At 35.5% G+C, this 17,813-nt stretch overlaps 1 protein-coding gene and 1 pseudogene across 1 annotated transcript in view; both read right to left on the bottom strand.

The window, feature by feature from the left end:
* Nucleotides 1-17,813, bottom strand: part of LOC109045602 (metabotropic glutamate receptor 6-like) — a 200,175-nt gene that overhangs the window by 20,452 nt on the left and 161,910 nt on the right. The gene's annotated exons all lie outside the window — the stretch shown is intronic.
* The window catches only part of LOC122138317, a 45,812-nt pseudogene that overhangs the window by 6,428 nt on the left and 21,571 nt on the right, over nucleotides 1-17,813 (bottom strand).

The following is a 17,813-nucleotide window of genomic DNA, read 5'->3' as shown; positions in this document are numbered from 1 at the left end:
TTGGGCTTAGCAATTCCGCATAGAAGCTGTCCTGCAGTTTTAATAGTATGTATGAGCTAAACTTAAGGTGAAGTGTGTTTTTTTATATTAACCACTATGCAACTTAAATGCAGAGGTAACTCATTAGTTTTCTAGGAAAAATAGTACACTAAATGTTCAAAAGACTTGGGGCAGTAAGATTAACATATTTCATTATTTTTGTTAATATGTTTTAATGGGATTATTTTTAACAGTTGTACATACTTTAAGAAATAGTCTAGGTCTCAGTTCCAAGGTCACTAATCAAATTTTAAGTAGGGGTTTTTTTAATTGGACAATATACTTTAATTAGGCAAGAATGCAGTACATTAAATCAAAAGTGGCAGTAAATAATTTATAAATTACGCCAAAGATTCCTATTATTAAATTAAATCCTGTTCTTCTGAACTTTTATCCATTAAAGATGTTGAATAAATGTATGATGTTTTTCCCAAAACAGTAATCAGCACAATTGATTTTAATAAGATGTTTCTGAGCAGCAAATCAGAATATTAGAATATTGTCTGAAGTAGCATGTGATACAAAGAATGGAGTAATGATGAAACTTCAGCTTGCATCACAGGAATAAATTGACATTTAAAAATATATTCAAATAGAAAACAGTTATTTTAAATTGTAATAATATTTTACAATATAACCATTTTTACCGTATTTTTGAATCAAATAAATAATGCAGCTTTGGTGTAGCATCAGAGACTTCTTTCGAAGCACTAATAAAATATACCAACACCCCAAACGTTAAACTATAATGTAAATACATTCAAATTGGAAAAAAATCTTATTTTTTTTTCAACCAGCCAAACAGAGTACCAATTCCATAAATTTGGGATTAACAGGACAGGTTGCACCCTGAAGAAAGCAATACGCAATTTATCACACTTTGCGTCAAGCGTTAAAACTGATCACGCTTACCTGTACGAGAACAGTATGTATAATCATAAGTTGTGATGTGGGGCTATGAAATTGTGGTGGTGTGGACGGACTTCTTGCCGCTGTTCGAAGATTCGGTCGATCCGGTTGGTCTTTGTAAGCATGGCCGCGTAACCGTAATGCACATGGCCCCACCCCACAAGCAGGCCTTCGGAACGCGCACACCACCGTCCCCTGGCTCAGCGATCATCAGTGGACGGTGAGGAAGTAGAATTAGGAAGAATTCCCTCAGGAGGCATCGTAGCTGAGCTCACGCCCCAGCTGGCCCTCACTATGGGGATATCATTGAAGCGGATGAAGGTGATTATGACGACAGGTTGGCCAGGATACCAGAATGGCCAGGAACAGAGGGATCACGTGCCCAGGTATGAATTCCAATCCCAGCTTGCTGAATGAGAGTTGGCCCGGCAGCTCCGCGGCGGTTTGAGAGTCGGCCGCTATGTCAGAAAGGGCACACCTTCAAGGCGCAGTTGAACTCATCAGCTTTGGAACTGATAACCATCCCAGAGCTTCAGCAGTGCCAGCAGGGCACGGGACACCCTTCACCATCTTCCTTCCCTCTCGCCCGAGCGGCACGGAAGAACTGCAAAACGATTTCCGGAATCTGACGGGATCCACCAGTCCCACTGCATGCTCTTCCACCTGATGAAACACAGAGAATATTTACAAACAATTAAATTAGAAAACAGCAAAAAAGTCACCTTTTGAACCAAACAGGTCATACTTGTAAGTTCAAGATACACATACAGTACACCAAAAAGTTTGGGCTCTGTAAGATTTTTTTTTTTAATACGTCTCTTATGCTCACCAAGGCTGCATTTATTGGATTAAAAATACACTAAAAAACAGTAACATTGTGAAATATTATTACAATTTAAAATAACTGTTTTCTATTTGAATATGTTATAATATATATGGTTTATTCCTGTGATGCAAAGCTGAATTTTCAGCTTCATTACTCCAGTCTTCAGAGTCACATGATCCTTCTGAAATCATTATAATATGCTGATTTGCTGCGCAAGAAACATTTTCTTATTATTATCAAAGGTGAATTCAGTGGTACTGGGAATATTCTTTTGGAAACTGATACTTTTTTTCAGGGATTCATTGATAAATAGATCCTTGAAATAACCAGCAATTTAATGTGAAATTTTATGGATTTTAATATAAGTGAAATGATTAAACATTTTGAAACAACTGTTTGCTATGTGAATAATTTTAAACTGTATTTATTTGATGCACAGGTGGGGCAAAAAAATTTTCAGCATCATTAATTCAGTCTTCAGTACGCACATCACATTTCTTATTACTGATCAATGTTTTAAATTTATGTGCTGCGTCATATTTTAATGAAGAAAATTATTTTTTATCTTCGAAATGTCTTTACGGTCACGTTTAATTAATTTATTCATTCCTTCCAAATACATATAAATTTTCTTTAACAAAATTGTACTGCCCTCCAACCTTTTTAACAGTAGTGCATTTAGACAAATAACAAAATTAATAGCTTCTAACTAGGCTCAACAAAGACTATTATTCTTATTACTTGACGAATTGGCTGTAAATTTAGTTCATTTTTTATTAAAAACAGTATTATAATTATTAAAAAAAATTATTAAATATAATAAAACTTTACCAAAACATTAAATAAATTTTTTTATTAAAACCATTAAAAAATAAAAATTTAAATGTTAAAACTTTACAGACTATGGAAAAAGTGGGTAACAATAGTCTTTGATGAGTCTGGAAGACGTGCTATACTCTACATACTGTATCTTGATACCCCTCTTCACACTGATGTTCGAATAGAATTTAATGTACACATTGAAGTTTCATTTACTGTTGAGCCGCAGGTATTGGGTTCCACTGGCCGATGACTCTGTATCCATGGGATTGCTGGTGTTGGATCATCTGGTACTGAAGATGTCATAGCCGTCCAGGAGCATCACCGGTTTTCATTAAACAGAACAGCATCTTGCCAGCACTACCTATAAATCCAACGAGGACACACAGGATTCCTATAGTTGCTATCATTACAAGAAACATCATTAATGTTCATTATTTTCCAAAACAAAAAAAACTCATTTTGAACCTGTTTTACTTATAGATGCATATAGCTGCTAAGTTCTTACCAAAAACCACAAACACCAGATCTAGATTTCTTGTCTTTGAAGAAATACATACTAAACATGGATAGTAACTTAATAGCTGAGAACATTAGCTCTTCAAGATGAAAATCACGATCACAAGCCAGGTATATCATAACAAGACAGATCCAGGATTCCATCCACCAGCTACACTGATCCCACCTCCTCTTCCCCCCCCTGGTCAGCTCCTTCCTCTCCCACTGAAGACTGCTGAACCATCTTCCACTTCGCTTCATATCACCCATCTGTCATATAAACGCCTGCCATTTCATGGCACACTTTTATTCCTGCCTGCATGTTATTACAGCAGTTGATATCTGTTGTTTTAGTCCATGATTAGATTTTGAATGAGAAAACTAATGCACTACAGACAAACATTCGGCTGTTTCCCTATGACTTGAATGGTGCTTATTGAATATGTGTATTTAGTGTCAAGTTCTTCGCTCGCCTTCCCTCCAACTCAGCCAATAGCACATCACTTGAACCACTGATACCCTGCGTCTGTTAGCCCTCGGATGGATAAGTATGTTGTGGTTCTCCTTGATTTGTTTTTTGCTGTATAGGGAAGACAGCTTCATATTAAATTCTGGTGTGAAAAAGGACTATTTTTCCATGCTATTTTCTTTCTTCTTCGCCAATAATCGCATATGCTTTGTTGGTTTTCACTAGCCAACTCCCTCCAGGCGAGCCTTCACACAAAGGGTTGGGTCACTCCTTTAGGAAGTGATTGAATGGGAATTCCTTTCATGGCCAGCTTTCAACAACGCCAGAGCAATTCTTAGATGTACTTGCCAGAACTCTGCCGTTTTTTGTAGATGTTTTTTCTGATTTCCAACTACACTGTGAACTACGAGGCCACAATGGTACTTGTTAAGAACTAATCTATACTGATAATATATACTTATATAAACAACTCCCTACAATGACATTCGCAACAACATTTAATGTCACAATTTGGCACACATTTCAACTTTAAAGTGAATAGGCTGCCAAATTCATTTATGTGGCTTGAATTTTATCAGCTCAGGATGTGTATTGGACTTGTTTGAAAAATACAGCTTTGATATTAGCTTGTTAATAAAAAAAAAAATAATTAGTGGTTTTTTTTTTTTCTTTAGAATAATATGCACTTGTGAAGTGTAGAGCAAGATGTTTATTATTTAAATCAACAAGTTTCTATAATATATACCTATTGTATAACATGTCACTATATTTTTAAATCAACACTTATATGCAGATTTTAAAGTTCGAATGCAACTGAGTTAGAAGTGATAGTAAATACATTTATATATGTTTTCACAAGATTGCGATTTCAAAGTAAATGCTGTTCTTTTCACAAATTAAATCTAAATAAAATGTCAGAAAATACCATTTTAAATGACAGTTTTATAGTAGAATAAATAAAACAGCCAACTTGTTCTCCACATTGAATAAGACAATAAATAAAACTGACATGTAACACTACTTTAAAATGACAGTTTTACATTTTCAAGGAAAATACAAAACCTTATGGAACATTGTAATAATGTTATGCATATAATGAAATTTTCAGTGATTTTCAGCAAAATAGCAATTTAAAATTCTTGTACAGCATAAACCTACTGCACACTTTAATTAAATATAAAAGAGCTCATCATTTGAATATTTACATTAACATTTATTCTTTTAGCAGACACTTTTTTTAATCCAAAATACTTACCAATAAGGCAATGAAAAAAAAAATTCATCCTAACTTTCTCCATAATAACTAAAGTCATACAGGTTTGGAAGGACATGATAACAGAATTTTAATTTGTTGATTAAATTTCACAATATCCAGGGGTAACCGTGTCGATAGCATGACACAATGAATCCTGTGAGCAACATCTTATGGGGTTTAGTTTGAGACCTTCTCAGCATCTATTTGGCAATCCAGCCTAATTGCATTTCTGATGCCCAGTCGGTGCATCTCGTCAGTGATTCTGATTTAGCATGATGTCGACTCACCATGTGAAGTTGACCCGAGTGGGATGTAGCTAACAGGCAAGCGTCCCTCCATGGGGTTCCATCTTATCACAAACACCTCATGGCTCCCCGGCACACAATCCTGGGCAATGGGTTGTGCAAGAGCATGATCCATAGGTAAACCGCACATCAATTACAAACTGACACCTTGCCCTCTTGCTCATAATGCGAATCACGGACTGATCCGTTCTTCTCCCTAGAGAGAGGCGCACGGGGCCCAATGAACAAAGTGACACAGCCAAAGAGTTATAGAAGGTGAAAGATTAAGTAGGACAGCGGACATTAAAAAGCTTTTAAGGTCAGCTGGTCATTACTCCAAACATCCAGTTAACTCACAAATCGGCTCATTCGGGAGCTCTCACCTGTGCATTTCTTCTTTTCTGCGGTCGATTTTGATTACCTGACGTGGGCTATTGCCCCCGCCCAAAAAAACACGCCTGAATCGTCATCGACCCTAGAATTCAGCACTCCAACGCAGACTTGCCTGTCTTGTGTGCTCTCCGGGAATCGAGTGGTGAAGTACTGGTCAATCCTGATCAACCACAAGCCCGAATCACATGACCAATTTTATCCTTAGTGGAACTCGATTGTAAAAAACCCATGCATGCAATTTAGAACTGGTTGCAACCAACATTACTACCATTTTCTGAGTAAAATAGCTATCGAGATGAAAGAAATGTAGGATGGGACTAATTTTTATTTGTCGAGTATTGATTGGATTGTGAAAAGTGAGGCGTGGGGGTCAGCGAGGCAGATTCATCAACCATATTTTGGTTATCCCTTTCAGTAAACAAGTTCTTGTAAAAGAACACTTTTTTGTCTTTACTGTGAAGAACATTTTAATAAAACATTTTAATAGAACATATATAACTTATATAAAGTAATATAAGAACTTTTTGTTCACTATAAAGACCTTTTTGTGAGCAATGGGGAAGTTTTCTTCATGGATGCAATAAATTGCAATAAAGACCTTTATTTAGTACTCTAATCTGCTTGTACAAAATTATCATTTTCCCAAATAAATCGCGCACAATGCTAATCCCTGACATGCATTTATTGTCATGCCGACCTTAAAAAGATTGCATATGTATATTTCAAACCATCAATAGGATGCCTCTTTTGGTGCAAATGGTGACGGCACCCTCAGCCACTTCCTCCTTGGTCCAGGATCGGAGAGCTCTTGGGCACCCCAGCTGTACGATCCCGACAAACTTGAATTGAGCCCGGTCAAAATTGGACTTCTTCGGCAAGCCCCATGACCTGCCTAGACAGGAAAACCGCACAGCTAACCTATTATACTGAAGCAAAGACCAGGGCACCACTGTATCTCTTGCTATTATGCGCCAGAACATTTGTATTTTGAACCAGATTTGATCTAGTGGGTAATTGCCATTCATGTCCTTACCAATCATTGTACTGTAGCACTTTGGTTCAATTTCATTCAAAGAGAGAGAAGAAGCCTAAGAACGGTGTCCCAGACAAACCACTGACAACACACTGTAAGTGTTAGTTTTGTGGTCTAAAAAAAGCACCTCCAGAAATTAGATTAGCGGCAGAAACAAGTAAAAAGTGGGAAATGTAAACGATATTCACAACCCATAGCCCATTATGTTTAGAGAGAGTATATGAAATCATTAGAGTCATTTGGTTTCAGTAGGGTTTTGTTATGGACTTTTTTAAGCAAGTCTATTATGAATGTGTTTACATGCAAACAATCTAAAATAAAAAATTAAAACTCATGTAATTAAATAAAATTATTCTAAATTACAAAGTTAATCTATTTTGCAGTAATTTGCTTCTGCTAGAATAACCATGGTTGTACACATCAATTTACCCATTTATTTTAGAATACCCCCACCCTTTTGTTTACCATGGACACTTGCTGAGCATACCAATTCTGAATATTTTTGCTAGTGAGATGAGTGGAATTCCTCTTTAATATCCGTCCAATGACCAACTCTTAAAATTATAAATTTGCACACAAATGCTACTGTGTTCTTAAAAGACACTTTGGGAGAACCAAGCTGAAAGTGAAAGTGAAAGTTGTGACATTTGCCAGGTATGGTAAAGTAACCCATACTCAGAATTGGTGCTCTGGCATTTCACCATCAAGTGCACACAACACAGCAGTGGAGAAGTGCGACACACCGTGAACACACACCGGACAGTGGGACCGCTATATTCCATGCACCAGGGGAGCACTGGGGGTTCAGTGGCCTTGCTCAAGTGCACTTTAGCCATGGGTAATTGAGGGTGGAAGAGAATCGGCTGTTCATGATCACTCCCTTCCACCTACACCCTCCTGCCAGCACGAGACGAGAACCTGCAAGACCTTCTGGTTACAAGTCAAAATCTCTAACCATTAGGCCACAGCTGCCCCCTAAGTTCAAGCTGTGGAAGTCATTATATTATAACAAAGCACAACTGCCTTCATACACAATTTTTTAATATAACAAATACTGTGTATAAAAGTTTCTAAATAAAAGTACCTTCATCAAAATTCAAATTGTTATTTAGAGGGGCACTTAACCAAGTTATGAATTAAGCCATTCAGTTATACATTTGGGTTTCAGCACTGAAGACGTGGTTGACAAGTCATGCTGTGTGTGCGACAGCTCATGTTCACCAGTAGTGTTTTAATGAGGGGGAACCGCTTCATCTGCACAGACATTCTCCACACATAAGCCAGTTCAAAAAGCATCAGCAACGAGCCATATGGATGAGAGACAATGACACCCAAACACATAGTGCAAACCATCACTAGTGAGCGTCAATGGCAATAGCAAAAGTATTGTCTGAGTTTGTTTTGGTTCTTCTGAATAATTGCAAAGTCAAACATGAAAAAAAGAAAAAGAAAAAGGACATTATGCAATGAGAAATGCAGTGTCCGGAATTTTTGTATCTGCTCAATTTGATGTATGAAAAGGTCAGTCTAAGCTCAAGAGTTAAATTTATTAAAGACAAAAGACATATTTTAGATTTGACAGCAATAGCACCTTCTAAGTTAATATTTCCCAGGCAGGTTTAGCATTCCTGAGTTGTCCTAAGGGCAAAGTTGAAATCACAGATGTGATACGTCACACTCTTCCAGATGCCACAATAATCATTTAAAATGAGAAATATTCAGGTAATTGAAAAGCAAGCGGAAACAACAGAAACATCTGTACATGACGCATTACATTAACTAGGGAGATGTAAAATGTAAAAAATGTAAAAAAAAAAAAAGATATCTAAATAAATCTCACTCATTTTCGGTGAGAAATTAAAGGAAAGAGTTCCCCCAAAAATTTAAATCTGCTAAAAAAAAATTACTCAGTCTTCCAGTCCATACAAAGTTGTAAGATGAATTTGGTTTTTTTCATTGGAATAGATTTGGAGAAATGTTAGCAGTCCCAGCCGTTCTTTGACATCACCAATGGAGTCCTCTGCAGTGAATGGGTCGGCGGTCAGAACGAGAGATGCCAAACAGCGTTTTTTCGCAAAAACCATCACAAGAATCCACCCGTAACCACACCACTCCAATCCCTCAGTTACACTCGTGTCTTGTGAGTGAACAGCTGGCTTCTGATCCTATCATTTTTAACCTTTTCGGTTAAAATACAAGTCCGTTTGTCCATTAAGATTTCGCTCTACAGGAAGAAAAAAGTAATCACATCTGAATCCAGGAGGGGAAATAAAAAAAAAGATTGCACAGAAAAAGCATCGTTGACAAGCAAAACCACAGTGCAGTTCTAAACAAAATATGTTGATGGATTTTGATGTGAGAGGGGAAAACAGGATCTGGTTTTTTTTTCAGTGGAGGAAATGTTTATGGATTATAGACTGGTTTTAAAGTTGAGGTATTGTTTTTCTTCAGGGACACAGTCAGATTTCTCTTCAGAAGCCGTTAATAGATGGGACTGGAGAAGAATTCTGTGATGTTTTTTATCAGCTGTTTGGACTCTCATTCTGATGGCACCCATTCACTGCAGAGGAAACCATTGGTGCGCAAGTGATTGCAGGGATACATTCCTCAAATCGGAATGATACAATTTCTCAAACTGTTCTCAAATTCGATTACAGTTTCAGCCAATTTTCATTTTTTGGTGACTATTTCCTTTAACACCTAACCTTTTTTTTCAAGAAATCTGAGTTCTTAAATAATAGGTTCTTTCAATAAAATAGGTTTTAACAGTGGTTTCTGTTTGTGTATCAGGAGCCATTCACTTGCAATGTTTTTGCTAATACATACAGTCTGTGCTCATGGGATTGGGGGAGAGTATGTTTCTGGCCTAACACTGCGGCCCATTGTCCCTTCTTTAAGGTTTGCGGGTCTGGAGCCAACACCATTTACATGCATGATGCATGGTGTATGCATTGCATATCAAAAGCAAAGTATCCCATTATTGTCTTATCACAAATCAAAAGGACGTTTTCTCTTATTGCACCATTTACTTTGCAGTTATTATTTGTTTTTATACAAATCTCCCTAATTTCACACATACTAAAAGTTATTTCAATCATATCAAATAATCCACATTGTGCCCTTGTTACCAGTCCAACCATTATCAAATCTGTGACCAAACATTGAGTCTACTGCACCACGACCGATCGGATTAGAAACGTTTGTTCCCGACCAGAACCTTAAAAAAAACTATTCCAAAACGACTCACTGTTACACTTCATTCGGAATATTTTATAGACAAATCTTGGCACGATGCTAAATATCTAAATGCAAGTGGGAATATTTTGGGTTAAACAACCAATATAAAATAAGTGAACATGAATCCAAATTCACACTCGATGCCTAAACACTCTCTTTTACCCTAACACTTCCTTAGGGTTAGAACACACCACGCAGGCTACGTTTCAGCTAAAAACCTAGTTTGTCTTCTTAATCTTTTATCAAAATCTGCCTCTGAAACAACTTTTTTCAGCTTACATCGGTTTCTCTCATTCGCCTTTCCTCCTACATCTTGTCAAACGTTGTTGTTTCTGTCAGCAATATACAATTTCAACATGCTTTAAATAACTACACTTTTAAAAAATACTAGATTTTTTAAATAAAATAAATAAAACTACTTTCTTATCATGCATTCATGGTCTAATCTAATTAAAATGAAACTAAATAAAATAAAATAAAAAAAAATAATAAATACTTAACTCCTTCATTAATACAAAAAAAATAAAATACATAAAAAAAAAAAATAAATAAAACAAAACTACTAACACTAACATTCATTCACAAAAAAAAAAAAAATATTAAATAAAATAATACTTTCTTAACAGTCCATTTACGCCTCCACATTTTTAAACCCTGAGTTTAAATGCACATACAGATTTGTCAATCAACAGCATGCAGCAGATGCAGTTGATAGAATTAGAGCTGTTTTACCCAGAATGTTATAAGGCCTTTAGGCCTTGCTGATCAAACATACATTAAGCATGATCCTTCTACTTACTTGATGTCGTCCTCATGTGCGAAGATGATGACTCCTCGAGCATTGGGGGTCTCCATTAGTCTCTTAATGATCTTGTCAAACTCTCTGGTTTGGGCCTCTCGGGGGATCTTCAGGGAAGACTGAGCGAATGCACCAGAACTACCTTTGTCACAGAGAGAGAGAGAGATGGACACCAATGCTGAAATTTTTCTCTCCTAAAATGTGACTCACTTTCTATTTATATTAATGACCGCCATGAATTTCTGGCAGCAGCAGGGTACAAATGCATGCAGCTGTCACTGTCATGATCCTCTTTGAAACTTTTTGAAATATAGCATATTACTGGAAAGCCCAACATCCGGATCATTCTATATGCAGTCAGTGGTTTTACATCCCTAGATTACCACCGAACAGACTCCAAAGCCTGATGACTGTATGGATACTGTACCTGCCTCTCGGAGAGATCTGAACGAAGGAATCTACGCCACTTTCACCATAGTTCCCCTCCGATGCTAAATGTGGAAACATAGTTCCAGCCCAGCGCCTTCACGATGTCCACCATAGCTTGGCCTGGTAGGAGTCTGGCGAGGAGGTACCACTCGAGAGAAGAAAAGAGCTCGTCAGCGGTTTATTACTCGCTCCAGCTCTGGTGCTGTGGAGGCGTAGCTGATTTGAGGGATCTGGAAGAAAAAGAAGACGATACACATGCATTTAAGTCTGTTTGACAACAATCTTGGCGAAACATGACCAAGATAACTGTTTAAGGGCATGCATAAATGCAGAAATGCAATGATGAATGAATGAATGAACTGAATGTTTATTTTTAAGTATTATTTTATTTTTTTTGGTTGTACAGTAGAAATAGACAATATAGCTAAAAATGCCACAAAACTAAATTAATTAATATGATAAGATTATAAAAATTGTAATTTATATCTTAGCATATTATAGGCATATTTTATTTTTAGGTAAAATTCTATTTCAACAAAAAACGAGCTAATAAAATAGAAATAATGATTTATTTATATTTTCAGGAAATGTAAAAAAATAAGAATTAAAAAAATGTGGGGTCGGATAAAAAAACTATGTAAAGAAGATAAATAATATTGTGAAATATTTTTCCAGTTTAAAAAATGAAACCAGTTTTTTATTTCAATAGATTTTAAAATACAATTTCTTGGATGACAAGGCTGAAATTTTTCAGCATCATTACACCAGTCTGCAGTGTCACATGATCCCTTTGAAATTCATTATAATATGACAATTTGCTGCTCAAAAAAAATCTTGTTATTATCAATATTAAAATATTACAGTTGTGCTGCTTAATATGTTTTTGGAAAAGCATGATACTATTGTCAGGCTTCTTAGTTAAATTTTAAACTAAAGTATTTTATTTGAAATAACAATCTTTTGTAACAATTATACCGTAACACACTGTCACTTTTGATAATTATTTAATGCAATCTAATAAATAACCTAATAAGGAGTATTAATTCCTTAAAAATAATAATAAAAAAATAATAATACTGATGCCAAATGGTAGTAAGTATCTTTGCTGAAAATACGTTTTTCAAATTGATGCTTAATTAATTAAATTTAATTTATCTTGTTTTAAGATGCTTAGATATTTTGCTTGTGCCGGAAAACAAGGATCCGGAACCAGATTTAGAAAATGTTTAACGTCGGCAAATTTCCAGCTTACAATCTTTTCAGATTCTTACAGCTTGAAAAACATATCAAATCACCAATAAAAATGCGACAAAACACTTTATCATAAAGTTTCTCCATTGGCCTCAAAAAACGAGTGTAGCATCGCTACTTTATATCATTCATAGACCACTTAAGCTTTGACAACAAAATGCGGTAGTGAATTATGTACGCTATTACCTCATTTGTCTGGAGCAAAACGCAGATGGCTGCTGTGGGTTTTTCATCATGATTTGTCTCTAGGCCTCACATTATACGGTTCACCCCAGTGACTGATAAACCTAGACTCGACTCCAGCTTTAGCAGGTCTCGTGCCCAGAAGTGAAGCATCAGCGATCATGTCTCGTCAGCCTAATGCACAGAAGAAGAAAACTCAAAGCGAGGTCTCGGCATGTGGGTTTATAGTACCTGTGAGCAGTAGAGGTGTCCTTAGCAACAGGTAGATGGATGAACGAACGAACCATCTCTGACAGATTATCCTTGAGGATAAGAGCTGTTTTTAGTCAAATTAAAGTTAAGCACAGGAGTGAGAGATACAGAGATCAGGAGGGGGGGGGCAAAGGGGGACACAAGAATTTCATTTACGCCGTGATTATGTGTGTGCGGGCGCGATCCCGGCCATTGAGACTTTAAACCCCAGCGTTTCACAATCCTGCACATTTCCCCACGCCCCCCTGTCTAAAAAATCTGACACACCCATTCAGGTCCATGGAGCACTCACACTAAATCAACTGATGCACTGAATGAATCAGGTGTGTTAGATTAACAGACCTTTATATATTTACTGTGATGGTACCCATGGTACTAGGAACAGGTATTGACACAGATTTCACGTTTTGAACTTTGACTTCGATATTGATTTCTTTGGAATATTTCCGGTTCATTCCACTTCACTTTTGTCTTTGTTCACAAATATTGTGAAAGATTATAATGTGAATTTGCATGAACTGTTTCTATTTTCATATTTTAAAAAACCCTAATTTATTCCTGTGATGACAATGCTGAACACTGTAAAAAAACCCTTATTGTGATTTTAACAGTAAAAGACTGTCAAAAATGCTACAGTAAAAACCTGTTAACCTGGTTAAAACAGTAAGTGAAAATACTGTTGTAAAATACGGTTTTGGAAAGTGAAAAAATGAAAAAAGTCATTTGTACTAATTTTAAACAGTGAAAAAAAAACCCTGCATGATGACACTGTTGTTGTTGAAAAATAACATGTTTCTTCTTTAGTTTTTTTCTTATCAGTTAGGTACATTAGGGTTTTACTCTTACATCAAATGTTGTTTCAATTAATGTTTATTGCATTATTTTCAGTTTTATATATATCTATATATTAGTATTTCCCTTCTCCCAGCTCGTAGAAAAGCTGTTGTGATGAGCTTTGGTTCACACACTCCCATTGTGACTTTCTTCATCACTCACCAGTTTTCCGGTGGTTCTCATGCAGTGCAGTACACTGGTTCACAAAACAGATATTAGTACTTCAGTATGTTGCGTTTTTTTAACACCTTACATCAGTTTAATGAAATACGGTATTTTATTGTGAATTCTGGTTAAGGTCTGCTAAAACCCATAAAATTTTGCTACCATATTTTTTTATGTTGCAAGTTCTGGCAACCACAGCTTCCTGTTTTTTACCATAAAACTTCACAGATTTTTTTTTACATTGTAACATTTCAGAATTTTCAGCAGCCAGACTTAATCCAGATCTCCGAAATTGCAGTGGTCAGATCCTTCCACAAATTGCAAAAAAAGCAAAGGAAGTCCGAAAAATTATACACCTCATAATCACATTCTATATATAATATATAGTATATATACCTATAATATATAGATATATATATATGTATAGTATTATATATATATAATAGTATATTAAAATCACCCTTATATTATATGTAAATATATAAAAAAGTATCAAAAGAACAGTGTTTATTTGAAATAATGCAAAGTTTTGTTGCATAATAAATGTCTTCCGGTCTTGTCACTTTCACTAGGGTGTAATTTAATGCCATCACCAGCACTCCAATTTTTTTGTTGAAATATGATCAAATAACATGGTAGCTATGTCATAAAAACTTGTTTTCAAACAGATTTAAATAATTAAGCCATCTATAACAACTCAATGTATATAGTACAAATATATAGCAAAAGCTTTCTTCGGTATAGTTTTGTTGAGAGTCCATGAAAGACCTTCATTTGTTTTAATTTATTTGCACCAATATCTCCACACAGTTACAGCTTATTTAATTAAATATTTGTATTTTTATCAAAATAACTTTTAACTTTAAGTTGTGTAAGAATAATCATATACTTTGATTTGCACTTTTATAGACTTTTTATTGCTGTATACTTTAGCATTTATAAAACTCCCCCCTTTTTCTTTTTTTAGTGAGCAAACTCCATAGCCACACTAACATATAATTCACAAATACAAAATAAACTACATAACTAATCTGCAGGATTTTCCCCCTTACACAACAGTCAAGGGCCACCGTAGGTTTTGTTTTGGCAGGGACCAACAGACATTTTAAACATTGTTTGATCAACAATTATTTGCTAATGGACAATTTAAGTAGTTGCTGGACATATTTTGGTAGGGACATGTCCCATTAGCGTCCGTACTGAAATTATACACCCCTTGAAAAACATAACAAGTGATGTCAGAACTTTGGAAACTAGTTCCCTCCTTAAATATGAATAGGGCAAGAAACAGATGAGTTATCCCAACAAATGATGTTAATCCTGATTCCAACAAAAAGCTTATGCGACATAATTATAAGTATACAGACATTGAAGTGAGTTTGATTAGACTTTTTGTCAACTCTTCTGAGGAAAATGCCATTCACTTGTTTGGCAATGTACCATTACCCACACAGAGAAATTTTGGGTCCAATTTTTTAACAATCATCTGATTCATTTCGTCTTGATCTGAATCAAATGAATCATGATCCCAATCCAAAGTTCTAATTTTAAATCAATTTATTCGCTATTCTGCATTCTGATCAAAAGAATTCCCAAACGTGCTCCGAAAGTTCTGATTTAAATCAAATGTTTCACAATCCACGCTCCGCAGTCACGGCTTTTGCAATAGAGAGCATGGTAATGGGTTGCCACTGAATTATGAAATATTTTTGTTTGCTGGGTGCTAATATTCTATATTAACAGGAAGCGGGGCCCATAACAGTTCTTTGAAAAGAGGTAAAAATGACGCTGCTGTCCCTAGCCGCGAAATAGTACAACAACAACAGTTTACATACACATATATTTAATAGTTTGATCAATATATTGCTTAGGACAATTTAATAGGTCGAATGGATATTGGTAGGGGACTTCTCCACAGCGTCCCTGATTAATTCTACGGCCAAGCAATTGTACGACCGTTCATCATACCGGGAATACAGTTACATGGAGGGGAATTAACACAGGTTTTGGAAAGCACTATGAGGATGATGTAAATAATGACATAGCAGAAAAAAAAAACATCAGCTTCTGTCCTAAACAGAACTCATTCTCAGAATTAATAGTGTAAATTGTGGTAAATTCACTGCACCCCAGTTTGGTGAGTGGATGATTCTCCAGCTGGACAGGACGCTGGCTCAGACAGAGCTATTTATTATTCTGCACTAGTTCATCATGACTCTGTAACAGGAATGTTCAGCGCCTCTCGGCACGATGCAAATCCAACCTTTTCATCACAGTAATGGCTCCTGTCCTGGCACTGATCTGTGTCCACGCACCTCCACTAAAGCCTTCATTTGTGTTACGTGCATCAAGTATATGTTTGTATGTTTGTATTTATGCGTGAAATGCTTATGTTTGTGAGCATGTCCAACTGTGGGGCTGTATGCAAAATTAAATTATATGTTCTGTCCCGGAATTCTTGTTTTAAATTACATCGGAAATACACTCATAAAGCAATATCATGTTTAATATCCCGTTTTTATTTCCTAGGTAATAATTAAAAATTAAATGGAAATCAAAGACTTCTGATTAGGTTTTCTGCTTCTTAGTTGTTTCTATTGAAAAAAAAAAAAAACATAATCAGAAAATTATACAGAAGATATCTCAAATCTCGCTTGGAATGGCCAAAACAACAAAATCTGCATTTGCAAAGTCAGAGATAGCAATATGAATTAATTTCCCATCAAATTCCCTTCCAAAGACCAAATTGATCTGAGCTGCACTCCACATTCAGTTTATACTGGAGCTCTGTACTCTCGCTGTAATCAACAGTTGAATGAGAACCATCAGAAACATTACATTTATTCATTTAGCAGATGCTTTTATCCAAAGTGACATGCAAATGAGGAACATCACAAGCTATGTTTTCATAAGAGCAAAAAATATTCATAGTACAGAATGCCAAGTTTAAAGTATTAAATAGACTAGTTGATTAAAGCTAGAAGAAACACAGTGGATACATCAATGAAACAAACTAAGAACACGAATACGTTTTACAATAAAGCTATGAAAGTGCTTCATCTGAGCAATAAAAACTGTCCTTAGGGAGTTGATCTCTTGTTTGTCTTTTTCTACAACAACAAATCATCATCATGCTATCACCACTGGTCTCCCTCAAATGACCCGAATACAATTCACATAAAGTTTGAGTCGACTCTTACGTGCCCCTTGCTGAAAGTGCATTTATGATATCATTGGTTTATAGCCAAGAGTTGCAATCTTCTTGATTAATTAGACAACAGCAGTTAATTGGAAGCTTTGAGCCAAGGCTTCTGCTTCCCAGACAAACATTTGATAAAAGAATTGCTCAGCATGTTTATCAAAAACTTTTGTTTTCACATATTTTCTTAAACCTTGTGAAGTTTTAAAAAAAAATCACTACACAAGATATTTAGAGCTGAACTGTTTCATGGTTAATAAGACCTTGACTAAATCCATTGCAATAAATAATCTTAGAAAATATGATTGAGTCACAAAGCATGACTGTAAATATCCTGACATTGTTTGGTTATGATAAATGCCCCCTGGATATACCTTATTATTAGCAGTGTTTGCAAACTATTGCTCATAATCGAGGTAAAGGATTGAACAATAAATACAAACATAAATGATTCCTCCAACTTATAAGTGACTAGACTTACAATTTTAGCTCAGTGGATGATAAAACAGGGGGAAAAAACACATAGACTGAAATTATTTTTCAAACAGAGATAGATATCTGATGCGCTTCTTTGACTCAGTAGCCAACTATGACGTAAATAACTAGAAGAACAACAAAGTGCACTAAAATGGTTTTTTAACTTATTTATAAACCAGTGTGTTATGTGTTTCGGATTGTGTTTATGATCATGATAAAAAAATTAAAATTTGTGATAATAAATACTCGTTTGCAGCATCAAGTAGCATAATGGACATGTTTTTAATGAATCAAAAACAAACCATGTAACACGTGTTGTGATTCATGAACAAAATGACTCTTTTAGGGGCCAGTTCCTATATATATATATATATATATACCTGTATGTATGTATGTATGTATATATATATATATATATATATATATATATTTATAAAACCAAAACATACAAAACATATAACA

Source organism: Cyprinus carpio, chromosome B8, assembly GCF_018340385.1.
Source record: "Cyprinus carpio isolate SPL01 chromosome B8, ASM1834038v1, whole genome shotgun sequence".
NCBI lineage: Eukaryota > Metazoa > Chordata > Actinopteri > Cypriniformes > Cyprinidae > Cyprinus > Cyprinus carpio.
Note: the sequence above shows the minus strand (reverse complement) of the source record. Positions and strands in the feature narration are given on the sequence as shown.